General features: G+C 44.8%; 1 protein-coding gene and 1 long non-coding RNA gene across 2 annotated transcripts in view; both read left to right on the plus strand.

Annotated features, from left to right (window-relative positions):
• ARHGAP10 (Rho GTPase activating protein 10) overlaps positions 1-19,339 on the plus strand; it is a 246,201-nt gene that overhangs the window by 170,994 nt on the left and 55,868 nt on the right. The gene's annotated exons all lie outside the window — the stretch shown is intronic.
• On the plus strand, positions 8,794-10,544 carry LOC117877865. The gene is made up of 4 exons (XR_004645837.1): positions 8,794-9,448; positions 9,984-10,059; positions 10,173-10,231; positions 10,321-10,544. It is a non-coding gene; the product is annotated as an uncharacterized LOC117877865 (long non-coding RNA).

Here is a 19,339-nt window from a genome sequence, read left to right on the forward strand (position 1 = left end):
AGGGCTATGTGACTTTGTGGCGGGGGAGGGCGGTTACAGATCCCCTGCTGCGTGGCTCTGATATCCAGGATAAAGACCGCTGCATAAGATCTCTAATGCAGCGGTCTTTATCCTGGATCACAGAGCCATGCAGCAGGGGATCTGTAACCATCCTCCCCCGCCACAAAGTCACATAGCCCCCACACACAGAGTCCCGAAAAGGAGGGGTGGCAGGATCCATTGAAACAACCAGTCCACCACTGCGGACCACTCTAGGAGCAGGAGCCTGTCATTCCTCCAGTTTAGAAGTGTTCTTTCCATCACTACGCCCGCTACCCACCACAGTCTGCGTCCGAGTTTCAACACTTTACCGCGAAATCCGTAATAAAGAAAACGGTGTTCATTAACAAAGTTCCATTTATTTTATTTTTAAGCGTGTGTTGGAAGCGGGGGGGGACGGGGTGAACGGGGAATGTAGCTGGAGAGGATAGTCAACAGTAAGTTGGTAAAGAAACGGGGGCAGGTTCAGCTTCTCTTTAAACAAACTTAATAGTCACAGGTTACCCTGCTCACTGAGGAACCTAGTTTTCAAAGCCTCCCGGATGCACAGCACGTCCTGCTGGGCTCTTCTAATCACACGGCTGTCTGGCTGGGCGTAAGCAGCAGCCAGGTTATTCGCCACAGCCTCTCACCCCGCCATAAAGGTCTCCCCCTTGCTCTCACAGAGATTGTGGAGCACACAGCAAGCTGCAATAACAATGGGGATATTGGTTTCGTTGAGATCAGAGCGAGTCAGTAAGCTTCTCCATCTCCCCTTGAGACGTCCAAAAGCACACTCCACCACCATTCTGCACTTGCTCAGACGGTAGTTGAAGAGTTATTTTTCAGTGTCCAGGGCGCCTGTATAGTTTCATGAGCCAGGGAGTTAGGAGATAGGCTGGGTCCCCGAGGATCACTATAGGCATCTCCACATCCCCAAGAGTTATTTTCTGGTCCGGGAAGTAAGTACCTTCCTGCAGCCATCTAAACAGACCAGAGTTCCTGAAAACATGAGCGTCATGAACCTTGCCCGGCCATCCTACGTTAATGTTTGTAAAAGTCCCCTATGGTCCACCAGTGCTTGCAGAACCATTGAAAAGTAGCCCTTTCGGTTAATGTACTGGCTGGCCTGGTGGTCCGGTCCCAGGATAGGAATGTGAGTTCCATCTATAGCCCCACCGCAGTTTGGGAATCCCATCGCGGGGAAGCCATCTATGATGACCTGGACGTTTCCAAGAGTCACTACCTTTGAGAGCAGTAGCTCAACGATTGCGTTGGCTACTTGCATCAAAGCAATCCCCACGGTAGATTTGCCGACGCCAAAGTGATTCGCGACTAACCGGTAGCTGTCTGGCGTTGCAAGCTTCCAGAGCGGTATGGCCACTCGCTTCTGGACAGTCAGGGCTGCTCGCATCTGGGTGTCCTTGCGCTTCAGGGCAGGGGACAGCAACTCACAAAGTTCCAGGAAAGTTCCCTTCCGCATACGAAAGTTTCGCAGCCACTGTGATTCATCCCAGACCTGCAGCACTATGCGGTCCCACCAGTCCGTGCTTGTTTCCCGGGCCCAGAATCGCCGTTCCACAGCATCAACATGACCCATTGCCACCATGATGTTCACGGCGCGGGGTCCCGTGCTTTGTGAGAGGTCTGTGCCACTCTTAGACTTCATGTCCTCACCGTGCTGCTGTAGCCTCCTCGCCCGATTTGTCAGCATCTGCCTCTGGAAGAGGTGGATGATAAGGTGCGAGGTGTTGACAACGGCCATAACTGCAGCGATGGTTGCAGCGGGCTCCATGCTCGCAGTGCTGTGGCGTCCGCACTGTCACTCAGCAGAAAAGTGCGCGAACTGATTGCCCGCTGGCGCTTTCAGGGAGGGAGGGTGGGAGACGGTTGGATGACGACAGTTACCCAAAACCACCCTCGACACATTTTTTTCCCCAGCAGGCATTGGGGGCTCGACCCAGAATTCCAATGGGCAGCGGGGACTGCGGGAACTGTGGGATAACTGCCCACAGTGCACCACTTCCAATGTCGACGCTTGCCCCGTTAGTGTGGACTCACAAAGTCGAATTACTGTCCTTAGTGTGGATACACATGTTCGACTTTGTAATATCGATTCCACATATTCGATTTAAGTACAATCGAACTACTCTCGTAGTGTAGACATACCCTTAGTAAGAGAAATAATTAGGTTACTAACTTTGAAATAACGGTGCAGTAACAGCCATCATCACTCAACTGAATCTTAATTAGAGAACTCTTATACAATTTATGTGTGAAGAAAACTGACTCTGGGACTTGCCCTGGAATAAGAATATCTTGCTTAATCCAGAAGCTATTTTTGAAGCTTTGTTAAGTACTTTATTTTCTGCTAGCTGGAAAACAATCAGTGCAGCTTTCACCTTGTTTACAGACCTTATATGTATTTCCAAGTGGTGGTGGCAAGCCAATTATAGTAGCTTTGTAGTGGTGGGTGTATCAAATTAAAGTAGACCAGTAGTGAGACTGTGGAAGCAATGACTGCTGCCGCTACAGGAACCTGAGGGATCAGTAGCCGGCATTAAAATCAAAGTGAGATTAAGGATACAAGGGGTGAATGGGCATTAAGGAAAGATGAGTTCAATATTCATATTTGTCGAATGTAAATGAGGGTATTAGGGCACACTCTACTTTTGACACACTGGCATCTACCCCAGACTCTAGCTTGTAGGACCAGCTGCAGAAGGCAGGGACCATCAAACATTTAGAGAACTTTTTCTGGACTTCCTCTGTTCTGTGCTGATTGGCTGTTTGCTTCAACCCTTTCTTTCCCCCTCCCTCACAATCATTTCACCTCAATTTCACTCCAAACCTGCACTTCTAACCCTCTTCACCCTTGTCCTGTCCCCTCATATCCCCTTTCCCTTCAGTGTCCCCTCTTCCTTCACGCTTATTTCCATTTATCTGATTGCCATCACCCCAAAATCATGGAACTAACATGAGGTTTTCTGCCATCACATTGTTCACTCTGCTTGTGTGTAAGACATATCCTGTACCCCATGCTGTGCCTGTTTTTTCTGTTTAGCTTGTAAGCTCTTTAGGGCGAGAACCATCTACTAATTTGGGTTTGCACAATACCTTGCACAATAGTGATCACTTCTTGCTTGTCCTTGAGTACTACCGTAGTAAACATGACCAATAATAATATCAGCCTTTCGTGAAAGAGGCCTTGGTGTGTGTCTCCTTTTATTTTTCTTGGCGGGTTAAAGACTATTATTTGACTTTTTCCGCAGGAGTTGCAATGGCTAGCAGTTCCTAGCAATAACTGCCCTAATGGTCTCTGCTCCTGAGTGCCATTGGAGATATATGAACCTACGCTCAGGAAGACTGTTGCATTGCCTGGCAACATGAAGAGAGTACACATCCTTGTCACCAAGCAGCATAATGTTTTGCCTTTCATTGGAAAGACTGTCCAGTGAAATGAATGTAACCGTCACCATCCAAAAGTGTTACTTGTGTGCCATTGAGGCATACCTTAATGTGGAGCATTTTGGTTCCTCAACCCCAAAATAAGCTTCCATTAAAAGAAAAAAACTGAAATAAAAAAAGAGTGAAAAAGAAAATACGACAGGGGGAAAATGCTGGAAAAGAGGAAAAGTCTCAGTGAGAAGAGAATAGATAAGTTTAAGTATGGGGGAACGATGAGGGGAGGACAGAATAGCAAGAAGAAGTGGCAAAAACAGGAGAAAATGAAGATTACAAAGGAAAAAAATTGAAAGAAGGGCCAGACAAGAGTTCCATAAGGAAAGAAGGAAACCAGAGTCTACTAAGGAAAGAGAGCAAAGAGGAGAAGAGGAGTAAGGAAAGAATGAGACTCCTCCGAAGAATTCAGAAAATTTAATTGCTGTTGGAAGAGTGAAGAATGTATTCATTATTTTTCCTTCTTCAGCTTTATAAATGTTAAGGGTAGTTAACTGAATTTTATGTAGCTTAAAATGTATCTTTATATGTCGTATTGTAGTCTGTTCATATGGGGAACTCATTAAAGTGAAGTACCAATATTTGAATGTATTTTCATCATTTAGTTTTAAAGTAGACATGCCACAGTATTTTTATTTTAAAATTAAAAGGTAGTTTAATATAGGGTAGTATTTTAATATTTTTATCTGTCAAGCTAGTAATTATTTAAAAAAATAAAACTTAGTACTCTTTTGTCTTAAAAGCACTCTACGGACATAATCCTCACAATAGTCATGATAGGAGTCAGGGAAATTAGCTCTTTTTACAGATGGGAGAACCAAAGCAGAGAGGTGAAGATCTGCTCAAGACTGTAGAGTTGGTAAGGTGTGGCCACAAAGCAGCATTCTTAGCAACACTTCTAATTTCTGTTGATAGGCCACTGTTGCAGCAGAGTGCTCAAAACCTCTAGGACAGGCTGATAAAGCCATCTCTGAAGGCAAAGCTTTCCTCCCTTACCAGTCTTCAAGGAGGAGTGTGTAAGCGGATCCTCAAAGAAGGGGGGGGGAGGGAGGGAACCTTAGACTTAACAGACCTGTCTCAATGTTGGAAAACTTGATGTACCACCCCAAGTCCCCTTTGCCATGAAGATTGGGATTGTGGCAGAGCTTCATGAAACAGCCCATTCTGAATGCCTCTTGTTCTGGCATATGCTCATGCACCCTGCTTCTAGGGAAGATTTTACAGCAATACTTTGATTTTAATTCATCAAAGCACTTAAGCTTATGCTTAGTGTTAAGCACATGAGTAATCAATGACATCAGTGGGACTATACATGTGCTTAAAAGCTTTGCTAGATCGGGACTCTGAAAAGCAACCCTTCCACCCCCAAAAAATTTATGCTGTACCCTGGTGAAGGGCAACCTAGCAAGGAGTCTTCTAGACTGGCCAGGGAGTGGCTGGATTTTTTAAGTCCTTTCTTCATTCTATGGACAGGGCCGACGCAACCCATTAGGTGACCTAGGGTGCTACAATTTGGGGGGCGGCGACCGTGCCGGTATTTCGGGGCAGGCCCTTCTGTCACCTAGGGCGACAGAAAAGCTGGCGGCACTCCTGCCTATGGCAATGGGTCCCACTAGATAATTGTTGTACAGGGGGATCCTGGTGGAAAGGCAGCTTCATGATGTAGCAATTCACTGAAAACAAATCAGTGCATTCATTTTTTAAAAATCTTCTATTTTGTGAGTCTTAAAAAGTAGCTTATTACAGAGAGGAGGCTGTGTATGTGATCTTGTTCCAATTGTGCAACAGCTGCTGAGATCAAAAAGAACTGAGCATGGTTCAGGGAATTGTAGTACATGGCTCCAAGAAAATAAAAATAGTGTAAATCATCAGATCAGTGTAAAAAAAAAAAAAGTCTCAAAGTCTGAAAGCAGCCTGTCAAAACATTGACTACAAATACATCCATGCACACATGCATTGCATGCAAGTGGACAATTCTTCTTTCTGTGTTTTCACATACAATAGATTACAGTGGAATACTTCTTTCAACTGCATATAAAATTTCCAAATGGAGTAGACTTCTGTTCTTTTTGAACAAAATGCAGCATTGACAAAGTTCCGAAGTAGGCAAACAGAAATGAGAATAGTAAGTGGAATTCAGATGACTAATACTCTCTTTGGGGCTAGATGGCAAGGCTTGTTAAGGTACTGACTTGCATGTGTTTAGCCTAAGGAGATCACTTTGGAGGGCTCCAGAAGGAATGCTGCTAAATGTATTTGGTAATAAAAGGAAATACCAAGTCAGGAAATTTTGCCAGAAAATGCTCTGAGAAAATGTAATCACAGCATTTTTGAAGATGTGAAAAAAGTTAAACCCTTCCATAGATTGAGCATTCCCTGGAATTATCTATCCTCTGCTGCAGCTTCCTTTCATAAACAAAGTGCAGAATTTACAAGATTCCATCTTGTTGTTCTCTAGTGTCTGTTCTTCACTAGACCCACTAAATCAACCCCTGCTGTATCGATTGCAGCAGCGTCGATTTCCCCGTAGTGAAGACCAGCCCTCAGCCAAGTGGGTGTGAGTACCTAATTTGGCCCAGTGTTTCTGCCTATGTTCTTCATGAATTCTAACCCACTTTTGCTTTATTGAAGATGTCTTTAGAATCATGTGTCTGATCCATTTTAGCAGCATTTCCCACCTAGCACAGTCAATATGTATTCCTTTTGTTGCAACAGTTGTTTATTTGTGTTGTGGTCATGCCATCTGTCATCAGTCAAGGATCAAGGCCTTATTGTGGTAGGTGTCATACACAATATAATTAAAACATGGTCCCTGCCCCAAAGCACTTATGAGCTAAGTATAAAACAAATGAGAAGAGCTGGGTATAACAAATAGACTGGGGAGCACAACATATGTTTATTTATGAAGGAGTTCTGTAGCTGCAAACTACAAACTGAATTAAAGATACAAATCCTTTTTGTTGCCTGGAAGGAAAAATAGTAGCAGGATTCTTACTATGATAGTCAAGACCTGTTACATGTAATTCCACTCTCAAAGATCATGCTTTAAACCATTTCATTCCCATGTTTCATACAACTAAAACTTTGATGGATAGATTGAATGTTGCCTGTATTCTCCATGTATAATTTTTCACAGATGCCTGTATTTCATTTTGGAGATCTAAGTATACTCTCTCTCATCACTAAAGATAAAATGGGGGAATTGTCTAGTTAGGTTTGGTGAAGCTATTCTTTGGCTACACCCTAGCTGAGTTTTATAACATTCCCTTTTATCTTTGCAGCTGCCTCTTATTCCCTTTGCCAAGAAAGAGGCATTCACATTCTCTTCCGGAATTCTTTATTTGCTCTTTTAGTAACTAAATATGTATGTTGTATTTGGGAAAGCTGTGAAATAGGATTATATTGAGTAAATCACCCTCTTGTTTAAAGGCATTAATTGTTCCTTTAAATCTCTCATAACTAAACAAGATGCATAGAGCCTGCTGTACATGGCTATGATTTAAAGAGAGACCCTTTCCTTTTTTTTTTTTTTTTTTAATTCTCATTGATGCAAGTACTATTACTAGTAAAGTACCGTAATGAGAAGGTGGATTTCTTCTCACACCATGGACAGATGTGTGGCTATTTCAATCCTGACACATTAGTTGCTAACTCTCTCTCCTCCACCCTTCAAAGAATAGCAACAAAATTTAGTGGCTTATCACAGTCTGTTCATTGCTATCAGGAGCATTCATGTCGTGAATTGTTAAAATGTGGAACAAGATCAGGATACAGAAGAAGCTGCAGTTTTTTAACTAGGAATGCTACTTTCAGAAAAGGCTGAGTCAGCAAACTCATAACTTGCAAGTGATCAAAGGACACAAGCTTTAACCTTGTTTCCCCCCCACACCCTTTTCACAGCTGGCCTGGTAGACAGCAATCTCTTGTTTTAGAGTCTATGTATAGTTTCTGCATTATAGTACAAATATGAGCCACATAGTTTAAGGAGAAAGGCAGGCCAATTGAATGGTGTAAGAGTATACAGACACCATCATGTGGCACTGAAATTTTGCCCAACTGATAGTGCTTTTGGCAACTTGTCAGGAGCTCAAGGACATTGTATTAAGAGGAGCTGACAGCAGATGTTCCATTTTTAGTGTGGAGTTGAGACCCATGGACTCCACAAATCCCAGCAAGCAGCACTGAATATGAGCGACCAGGCTGCTGGGGCAGATTTTCTGTAAATTGCATCTTTGTACTGAAGACAAAGATGTGTGGAACTTCCTTTTAGAGCTCCATGGGCAGTCCCTGAAATACAGTGCTCTCAGTGTTGCCTGATATAATCTATTGATTATATACTGATTATTATATTGCTTGCTTAAGAATTCTCAGTTAGCATTCTGAGGCTTGATAGGTTCTTGTCCTAAGATCTGGCCCAATATTATTAAAATTACTGTTAAATTGGGAACCCCAATGTGCATTGTTGCAACACTTACACGTAGGAAATCTCACTATATTTATAATTGTTTTATGAATACAGTTAGCAAAGTCACAAACACTCTAACCCAGCAAGGTAAAAAGAGATAATACAATACACCTGAACATCCATATACTCTCACCATCCCTTGCAGAACAACCTAAAATGTTAGTCATGGTCTTCCTCCTCCTCATTTCCTTCCTCATCAACACCACCACTGGTTGTGTTGTGTTAAGAGGAGCTGACAGCAGATGTTCCATTTTTAGTGTGGAGTTGAGACCCATGGACTCCACAAGTCCCAGCAAGCAGCACTCCATCTGAATATGAGCGACCAGGCTGCTGGGGCAGATTCTCTGTAAACTGCATCTCCAAAGGCACACAGCCTGGGATATAGGTTTTATAATGTGTTATTTTAACATCACTAAACCTAATGCATATTCAGTAGGAGTTTCACTCCCTTTTCTTTATTTATAGTTTCTCTCCCTAACTCATGTTGGGATGTCCTTCTCCCATAGGTTATTAATCTTTGTACTTCAATCTTATTAGTATAAAAATAATTCAGAGGTTCTTAACCTTTACTGCAGCCTGCACCCCTTTGGTTCTCAAAAATATAGTCTCACACCCCTTATCAAAAATCATTAAAGTAGCTCAGTTCTTTAAACCTAGATATATCATAATTATAGAATGAAAGAGAATTATATATTTATTTTAATTTTGCAGTTAAAATTTAATGCAGTAATCGTTAAAAATGTATAATGTTAAAAAATACATAGCTTTGATGAAACAAAGTAGTTGTACTTATGTGCCTGTGCTTAATTTGTATTTCGATGATTTACCTTCTAAAAAAATCTGGCCTGTCTCACACCCTCAGGGGGTGCGTGCACCCCAGGTTAAGAACCACTGCATTAGTTAGTTACCATGGCAAACTGGTGGTCAGACATCAGCTGATGTCACTAACTTAAAATATTCCAAGTGGATATAAATTAGCATCTTGTAGTTACCTACCAGCAGTTTTGTCATTCAGCATTCTATATTACGATATCTTATGATTTAGGGTTACTCTTTGTTAGCTACTTATGCTAAGACTTTTTTGGGCCTTATGTCTTGATTAGTTTAGCTAGGCTATTGTCTTACAAGCCTTGAGGCTCATTGCATTACTGCCTTTACTTATACCTATGCATTACCTAGTAAATACTTATACCTATAGGCTACATCGGCCAATGATGGTTCCTGTTTCACTCTAGTTATGACTTTTTACCTATTGACTCTTCAGGCAGTCCACTTGGTTGCATTGGTCAGAAAATTTTTCAGACTTAAGAATTATGGATACTGTATAATCACATACAATGTGTTGCAATAAGATTCAAGCATCAAAGTCCAGAGGTGCACATTTTCATCCTGTTTAATCCCATGGAAGCCAATGCACGGAAAATCACATGACCAATGGCTGCTGGACTGTATGTTAGCGAAGCTGGCCTACCTGTATCTGGACCACAGAGTGGTGACCCTGGGGAGGTAAGCAACTTTACAATTGCAATTAAAATTATTGCTAAATTTTATTGGACAGTCACATAATTCAAGTTTTGGTGAAAAACCTTTTTTAAAAGTTGTACAGATTTAATATTAATAGAACTCTTAACCAAATTAACCATATTAAAATCAAAAAAGTTCTGTTTGGATACAAATATTTCCTTATAGTATTCATAACACGTATCAAATTCTGGAAATAAGATCCAGAACGTGAAACAATCTAGACGCTGGGGTAAAGACAAAAGTGAAACTGATCTATTGTCCTCCAAATTGAATGAAATGCAAAAAATAAAAAGTATGTATTATGAAAAAAATATTTTAAATGTTTAGTTTTAGCAATCTCTTAGAACAATAACTTTGGTGAAGAAATGTGATTTTAAAATAACATTTTGGCCTATCCTGCTAAATGTTAATCTTTTACATTGGTTATACAGTACTATAATTTCCATAGCAATGTTTTTAGCTAATAAATAAAGTTTAGAAGTTGCTGTGATACCGAATTTTTTCTCGTTGTTGTTAGAATTATGAACCATGGTTGTGTCTAGAATATTACTTTGAAGCTTGAGTTGTCCTTTCCGTGGAAGAATTTATCAAAGGTACATAGTATTATCTCCATATATTTCACCTTGCACATCCTAACGTGCTTTTGTTTCTCTGTCTACACTAAAGCATTGACTTATCATGCATGCTTTGTTGCTTTACATTGCAGAAAAATGATCCACCGTCTTCATTGCCTCAAGGGATAAACTGGGTGTAGATTCCAGCAGAGTAAGTTCATATTGTGAACCAGTAACGTAATTTGCCTTTTATCCTGAGCGTTGGTATGTTTCTAATAAGTATTTTTTGTTTTTGTACAGGTTGCTGAGTATAAACCCAGTTACCTTATCACCATGTCCAACAAAAGCCAAACCAGCAAAGAAGAATTTTTGGGGATGATGAGGTTACCCTTGAGTACTATTTACTGTATAACATATTCTTAGGCCTCCATACATTGGAAAGGCAGGGAGGAGCAGTTGGCATGTAGGGCACATGGGCCGAGCAGTACACCTGGCCTAAATGGAGAACTGTTGTTATATCTTGAATAAAGATCACTTGAAATAGATGTGTGTCTTTTTTCCTTTTATTTACCAATTGTAGTGCACCCGTGTACTGAAGGGAAATTACTAGATACAAACTTGTGTTATTGTATTGAATGTCTTGAGGAGCACCAAATATAATACTGTAACAGAGATCATTATCCTGGTGACAAAGAGCCACCAGTCCATGACCCCAAGTGACCCTACTGTTCCAGTATCCTGTAAAAGGGATTAGATGTCAAATTACAGATTTGTGATTCTTGCTTGTATACACAGGGCTGAATTAACTGCTTATTCCATGTAGTGAATACGATGAGAATGGTGGGTTTTTGCCTCATGACAAAAGCCAGGGACAACATTAAGATCTTGGAGATTTTCTTTAAGATTCTCCTCCTTCACAATCTTATGGCCAAATTTCCCCATATTCTCTCTTATTTTCATCTCACCCAGCTTTTCTACTTACTGTTTCTATTCCACTGATTTCGGGTGAACTTGTCACTGCTGCAGTGGTCCAAATAAAAAAGATGGTGTCATGGCTAGATTGGCTCCTAGTAAACATACTGAAGTTCATTTAATTATCTTTTCCTGAGATCAGAGAGACTAGATTTACTAGATTGGTGTCCTAGTATAGCAGCAGAACCCACAGTTCCACATATAATTCATGGCTGACTAAAAAATTGTGAATTACCCCAGCTGAATTAGGGGCTTCCTTGGCTGTAGGTTTTGTGGGCCCCAGGAGCAAGCGCTCTAGTAAGAATTGGGAATCTGGAAACAGAATGAATTAGAGAGGAGTTAGCATTAATCTGGTATAATCTCTAACACCATCTGTTGTTCAGTTTGGGGAGTGCAGCAAAATGTTTTTGTCTATTGCCATGTGGCATCTCTACTTGTGCAGTGGTCACCAACCGGTCGATCATGATCGACTGGTCGATCCTGGAGAATCTCCCAGTCGATCACAATCATCGGTGATGTAGCGGGGCTGCTGCTAAGGCAGGCTCCCTGCCTGCCGCAGTGCCATGCCGCTTCCGGAAGCGACCAGCATGCCCTTGCGGCCCGGGGCAGGGGAGGGGCGTGCAGCGGTCTCCACATGCTGCTCCTGCCTGCAAGTACCTCTCCTGCAGCTCCCATTGGCTGGAAATGGGGAACTGCCCCTCTCTGCTGCAGGGGCGGTGCCTGCAGAGAGGGGCAGCGTGTGGAGCCATGTGCCCCCACCAGGGGCCGGAGGGGCATGTTAGCCCCTTCTGGGAGTGGCGAGGGGCCCAGGCAGGCAGGGAGCCTGCCTTAGCCCCGCTGCGCCTTCAACTGGGAGCCGCCTGAGGTAAGCACCTGTACTCCCTCCTGCACCCCAACCCCCTGCCCCATCCCTGACCCCCCTCCCAGAGCCAGCATCCCATACCCCCTCCTGCACCCCAACACTCTGCCACAGCCCGAAGCCCCCTCCTGCGCCCCAACTCCCTCTCAGAGTTTACACCCCTCACCCCCTCCTGCACCCCAACCTCCAGCCCCAGGCTCAGCCTGGAGCCCCCTCCCATACTGTGAACCCCTCAGCCCCAGCCCAGAGCCCGCACCCCCTCCCAAACCCCTGCCCAGTGAAAGTGAGTGAGGGTGGAGGAGAGCAAGTGACAGAGAGAGGGGGAGATGGAGTGAGCGGAGGTGGGGAGGCTTCAGGGAAGGGGTGGGGCAGATCCTAAGTTGCCCTTAAATTCAAAAAGTGATCTTGGGCGTAAAAAGGTTGGAAACCACTCTGCTAGTGGAATACAGTTGAAGGAACATATTGAATTTAGCTTATTATTCTAAGGCCTGGTCTACACTAACCCCCCAATTCGAACTAAGGTACGCAACTTCAGCTACGTGAATAATGTAGCTGAAGTTCGAAGTACCTTAGTTCGAACTTACCTCGGTCCAGACGCGGCAGGCAGGCTCCCCCGTCGACTTCGCGGTACTCCTCTCGCCGAGCTGGAGTACCGCAGTTGACGGCGAGTACTTCCAGGTTCAACTTATCTCGTCCAGACAAGACGCGATAAGTCGAACCCAGAAGTTCGATTTGCTTGCTGCCGAACTACCGGGTAGTGTAGACCTACCCGTAGAAATGTATCTGGAAACCTTAAGGGGTCTATGGTTAGAAAACTGAATAACTGCAGTACAGGAACGGTCTTAGCACTGTAGTTATCAAGACTGATTTGTTAGTTGTGGTTTGTATCTAAGATGGTTAGTGGTTTGTTTAGTTCAGTAATGTACCCTTTCTGTACTACAGAACAGAAAGAAATCAGTCAAGCATCCCAGTGTTTAAAAAGCCCACCAAAGAGGCACATCTCTTTCCTATAGCTTTTCTACAGTAGTCCTGAAGACTGACTCAGAAACAAGATGAGTATGTAAATAATCCCTACATTAAAAACAGATTAAAAGAACCTCTTAAAAGTAAAATTTTCTCTCATATTTTATCAGTATATTAAGGAGGAGCTGAGAGTAGTTTTTGATTGTTGCCTGATATAATTGTGTTGGTGCTCTGAGTCTTGGTAGATGGACAGATTAGGTACATACCTGTGTAAATCATATATATTGGTAGCTTCAGTGTCTTGCACTAACTGGTTTAATGCTGATAAAATGACACTAGGGCCTTGTCTACACTACGAGAGTAGTTCGATTTTACTTAAATCGAATTTTTGGAATCGATATTGCAAAGTCGAACGTGTGTGTCCACACTAAGGACAGTAATTCGACTTTGTGAGTCCACACTAACGGGGAAAGCGTCGACATTGGAAGCGGTGCACTGAGGGCAGCTATCCCACAGTTCCCGGAGTCCCCGCCGCCCATTGGAATTCTGGGTGGAGCCGCAAATGCCTTCTGGGTAAAAAAAAAAGGGGCCAGGGTGCTTTTGGGTAACTGTCGTCATCCGTCCATCACTCCCGCCCTCCCTCCCTCCCGGCGGGAAATCATTTCGCGCACTTTTCCAGTCATTGACAGCGCGGACGCCACAGCACTGTGAGCATGGAGCCCGCTGCAACCATCGCTGCAGTTGTGGCCGCTCTCAACGCCTCGCAGCTTATCATACAGGTTGCCCTGAGGCAGATGCAGAAAAGTCAGGCGAGGAGGCTACGTCAACGCGGTGATGGCCTGAAGTCTGAGAGTAGCACAGACCTCTCAGAAAGCAGGGGACCCAGCGCCGAGGACATCACGGTGGCAATGGGTCATGTTGATGCTGTGAAACGGCGATTCTGGGCACGGGAAACAAGCACTGAGTGGTGGGACCGCATAGTGCTGCAGGTCTGGGATGAATCACAGTGGCTGCGAAACTTCCGCATGCGGAAGGGAACTTTCCTTGAACTTTGTGAGTTGCTGTCCCCTGCCCTGAAGCGCAATGACACCCGGATGCGAGCAGCCCTGACTGTCCAGAAGCGAGTGGCCATAGCCCTCTGGAAGCTTGCAACGCCAGACAGCTACTGGTCAGTCGCGAACCAGTTTGGGGTGGGCAAATCTACCGTGGGGGTTGTTGTGATGCAAGTAGCCAAGGCAATCGTTGATGTACTGCTGCCAAAGGTAGTGACCCTGGGAAACTTGGAGGCGATCATAGATGGCTTCGCAGCGATGGGATTCCCAAACTGCGGTGGGGCCATAGATGGAACTCACATCCCTATCCTGGCACCGGAACACCAGGCCAGCCAGTACATTAACAGAAAGGGCTACTTTTCCATGGTGCTGCAAGCACTGGTGGACCACAGGGGACGTTTTACCAACATCTACGTGGGATGGCCGGGCAAGGTTCATGACGCTCGTGTTTTCAGGAACTCTGGTCTGTTTAGACGGCTGCAGCAAGGTATTTACTTCCCGGACCACAAAATAACTGTTGGGGATGTGGAGATGCCTATAGTCATCCTCGGGGACCCAGCCTACCCGCTAATGCCCTGGCTCATGAAGCCCTATACAGGTGCCCTGGACACTGAAAAAGAACTATGTACCCTGCCAAAGGTGACTGTCCTGTCCAATTACCAACCCCCTTTCCCCCCCTCCTCCAAAAGAACATGATGGAAACAGTAGTTAACAGAAACATATTTTTTATTATCAACTACACATGGAACTGGGAAGTGAAACTTGGACGGGGGCTTGTGTCAGGCGGGAAGGAAAGAACTTGTCAAACTTTGGGGAATGAGAGCCTTCTGCTGCTCGAGCTCTCTGCAGGGGTGGAGTGAGAGTTAGCAGGGACTCTGCCGCCTCTCCTTCTGTGCACTTTGGGTGAGGGGAGTATGGGACTTGGTGGCGGGGGAGGGCGGTTAGAGATGGACTGCAGCGGGGCTCTGTCCTCCTGCCTCCGTTCCTGCAGAACATCCACAAGGCGCCGGAGCGTGTCCGTTTGCTCCCTCAGTAGTCCAAGCAGGGTTTGAGGCTTGGTCTACACTACCCCCCTAATTCGAACTAAGGTACGCAACTTCAGCTACGTGAATAACGTAGCTGAAGTTCGAAGTACCTTAGTTCGAATTAGTTCGAACTTACCTTGGTCCACACGCGGCAGGCAGGCTCCCCCGTCGACTCCGCGGTACTCCTCTCGGCGAGCTGGAGTACCGCAGTCGACGGCGAGCACTTCCGGGTTCGACTTATCACGTCCAGACTAGACGCGATAAGTCGAACCCAGAAGTTCGATTTCCAGCCGTCGAACTACCGGGTAAGTGTAGCCAAGGCCTGAGTCGCCTGCTGGTCTTCCTGACGCCACCTCTCCTCCCGATCCATGTTGGCTTGGTGCATTCGGGTCAAGTTCTCCCGCCACTGGGTCTGCTGTGCTGCCTGGGCTCTGGAGCAGGCTATAAGCTCTGAGAACATGTCCTCCCGTGTCCTCTTCTTCTTATGCCTAATCCTCCCTAGCCTCTGGGAGTGTGATGACAGGCTAGGTTGTGAGACAGTCGCAGATGGGGCTGTGGGAATGGGAAAAAGGGAGTGAATTCCTCAGAAAGATAAATGTAGTTGTGAACAAAGAACATAGTCTTTCTCTGTGAACAGGACCATGCACAGCACCTATCACATGCGCACTCAGCACAAGGTCGAATTCTCGGCCTTCGCATTCAGTGTCTGGGGTTTTGCAGAGCACATTTGAGAACCGTGTCAGGACAACGGAATTGCTCTTGCACGCAGACATGGTAAGCCGTAGATTCATGGCAGCTTAAAACTTTAATATTAGCAATGGCCTCATTTCACATTGAAATCAATGTCGGTCCCTGCTGCCAGCAATCCGGCAAGCAGGAAGTCTGCTCCTGTGCCACACCCTCGCGGCTGTCCCCGGGAACGATCCCTTTCGGCTGCCCCTCTCCCGCCTCCACCGCGTGGCTGCAAACCAGCGGTTACAGTTCTGTAAAGGAACACTAACATTCCCCTACCTCATTCAAAGCAGGTCATCATGAGCGACATCACCCTCATGAGGATCTCTGAGAGCGACAGACAGAGAATGCTCCGGGAAAACCTCCAAAGACCAGGGCCGTATGCCGCCATGCTGTGCCAAGCAATGATTCCGGAGTACTTGCTAGTCTCGTGGCGCGGCAACGTGTCCTACTACGGAGGACCCAATAAGGCCGCTCTCCCCAAGAACCTAATGCAGCGGATTTCAAATTACCTGCAGGAGAGCTTCCTTGAGATGTCCCAGGAGGATTTCTGCTCCATCCCCGGACATATAGACCGCATCTTACTGTAGCTGCAGTAGCAGGGACTAAACAGTAGAGCGGCTTGGGCAGGACAATCATGCAAAACCGGACATTGCTAGATTTTTTTCAAATAGTTGCACTGCCCATGACTGAACCGTTAAGTTAATCAAACTAATCATGAGAAACCCATTTTTTAAATTGTTAATAATCATGTTCTGTTACAAATAAATGTTTAGATGTTTACAACACTTACTGGATGATCCTTCACCAGATTCTGTGTCCGGGGTAACGGCTGGGGAGGGTTGGTAGGGGATCTCTGTAAGGGTGATGAAGAGATCCTGGCTGTCGGGGAAATCAGCGTTGTGAGCGCTGTCGACTGCCTCGTCCTCCTCATCTCCTTCCTCATCTTCCCCGTCCGCTAACATGTCCGAGGATCCGGCCGTGGACACTATCCCATCCTCAGAGTCCACAGTCAGTGGTGGGGTAGTGGTGGCGGCCGCACCGAGGATGGAATGCAGTGCCTCGTAGAAACGGGATGTCTGGGGATGGGATCCGGAGCGTCCGTTTGCCTCTTTGGTCTTCTGGTAGCCTTGCCTCAGCTCCTTGATTTTCACGCGGCACTGCGTTACATCCCGGCTGTATCCTCTCTCTGCCATGTCTTTAGAGATCTTCTCATAGATCTTTGCATTCCGTCTTTTGGATCGCAGCTCGGAAAGCACGGACTCATCGCCCCACACAGCGATGAGATCCAAGACTTCCCGATCAGTCCATGCTGGGGCCCTCTTTCTATTCTGAGCTTGCACTGCCATCAGTGCTGGAGAGCTCTGCATCGTTGCCAGTGCTGCTGAGCTCGCCACGATGTCCAGACAGGAAATGAGATTCAAACTGGCCAGACAGGAAAAGGAATTCAAATTCAAATTTTCCCGGGGCTTTTCCTGTGTGGCAGTTCAGAACATCCGAGCTCTTACTGCTGTCCAGAGCGTCAACAGAGTGGTGCACTGTGGGATAGCTCCTGGAGCTATTAGCGTCGATTTCCATCCACACCTAGCCTAATTCGACATGGCCATGTCGAATTTAGCGCTACTCCCCTCGTCGGGGAGGAGTACAGAAGTCGAATTAAAGAGACCTCTATGTCGAACTAAATACCTTCGCGGTGTGGACGGGTGCAGGGTTAATTCGATGTAACGGCGCTAACTTCGACATAAACGCCTAGTGTAGACCAGGCCTAGGAGATAAGTGATGCTAACAATAGTGAGAGCTAAATTTCAGAGTGTTGGTTTTTTACTGTAAGTCCAGTACTGTTTGACCCCACAGCCTCACATGTATACATCACATTGTGTGACTGTAATTTCCCTATGCTCTTGAAGTTTGAGCAATAGGTTTTTATCCATACTAAAACTAGGTAATTTAGTGGCCAGAGTTCACCCCTGTAATTGTGTTCATACAAACTAATCTCTGTGCTGTCATTACTTCTGGAATCCATGTGAGCAATTACCTTTTATTTGAAGGGAGACTCCTGTGGAGTAACAGGGGGATAATGATTTTTATGAAGTAATGTTATCCTAGCTCTGCTTTGATGTTGGTGGCTTGCTTGGGATGGGATTCCATTCTGTTAGATATATTTACAGTAGCCGTACCATGTGACTCGATGAACCTAGAATACCCTCAGAGACCTGATCAGTTATGCCTCCACACTGTCCTTCGAGTCAAAGCCTCAAAGAAGGGTTTGTAAAATACCACACAGTACAACTGATCATATGTGCTAAACTTCACTTTTCAATCATATGTCTTGATGCATCCCATCTTCTGTCTATACATTACCTACTTTAGATTGTAAGCTTTTCAGGGCAGGGACCTGGTGTTGCCTATAAAGCATTTAGCACACTTCCAGTAATATCTAAATGACTGATAAAAACAAAGGTGAATTTAATTTAACACTCCCCCTTTCCTCACAGTTTAGCTATACCAAACTTTATTCTAATTCCCAATAGATCTTAAAATTAGTGTATTTAGGCAGCAGCCAAGTATCAGTTAAGACACGATGAAAGGAATTTCTGTTTTGGAAAGGTGAAGTAATATCTTGGACCAACTTCTGTTGGTGAGAGAGACAAGCTTTTGAGCCACACAGAGCTATCACCAATAAAAATTGGTCCAATAAAAAATATTACCTGACCAACCTTGTCTCTCTAATATCCTGGGACCGATATGGCTACACCAACACTGCATACAAGGAAAGGTGAAGTCAGTTACAGGAACTTGGGGAAAGTGAAAAAAGGGAAGTCAATGACAGCCACATGTGCACCTTCAGTGGTAGAGTTTGGCCATTCTGCTTGTTTCGCAAACACTGACTCTGAGAAAGTGTGGTGTGAGCTGAAACTTTGGCCTGCAGAGACAGATTACGGTTGTAGAAAAGACAGATCTAGTTATGAAGGGCTACATTATATATCACATTTGTCTAATAAAAAGAGGAAAAGGCTAAAAAAAAAAGCTTGAGTTGTTGGCCTACATGAAAAGAGGAAAGATGGACCCCAAAACACATGTTCTAGTACATTAGGACAGAACTTAGTTTTGTGCGGATCTTATACTAAATAGTCCCTAACATACATACATTTTAGCATATATAGAGCCCGATACTGCAAAACTTAATGCTGTGAATTTGTCAAATGGAGTCCTTCAGGACTACTCACACCAGGAAGCACAAAGCACAGCAGTGTTTGGAAGATTGGACCCCATGGTTAAGTGTGAATTGCTGTATTGCTGATGGTCAGGAGTTTGGATTTCTCCACTCTATATCGAACTAACTGTTTTTTTGAAGATTGGAGAACTCCTGGAAATTTCTAAAGCCCTCTTCCTCAGCACTGAGGATGGAGATGACTGAAATTTGGCAGAAAACACTATATTGCATAAGACCAGAGAAACATTGAAATTGTGTTACTTGTACTCATGCTGTAATTCCTGAGTGTAGGGGCTACAAGCTGCATTGTGCTGTCCAAGAGCTCTCTCTAGAAGTAATTTGTGTTTCCTAGATTAAAAATACACCTTTTCTGGAAACGTTCCCTATTGACCTTCCATACCCCAGAAATAAAATTTCCCTTCTGACCTGGCCTGAGCAGCTTGGGGAGGCGGATAAAGGAAGAGACGGGGTTGTGGCTTGATGTCCAACTGTATGCCTTCAT

Source organism: Trachemys scripta, chromosome 5, assembly GCF_013100865.1.
Source record: "Trachemys scripta elegans isolate TJP31775 chromosome 5, CAS_Tse_1.0, whole genome shotgun sequence".
NCBI lineage: Eukaryota > Metazoa > Chordata > Testudines > Emydidae > Trachemys > Trachemys scripta.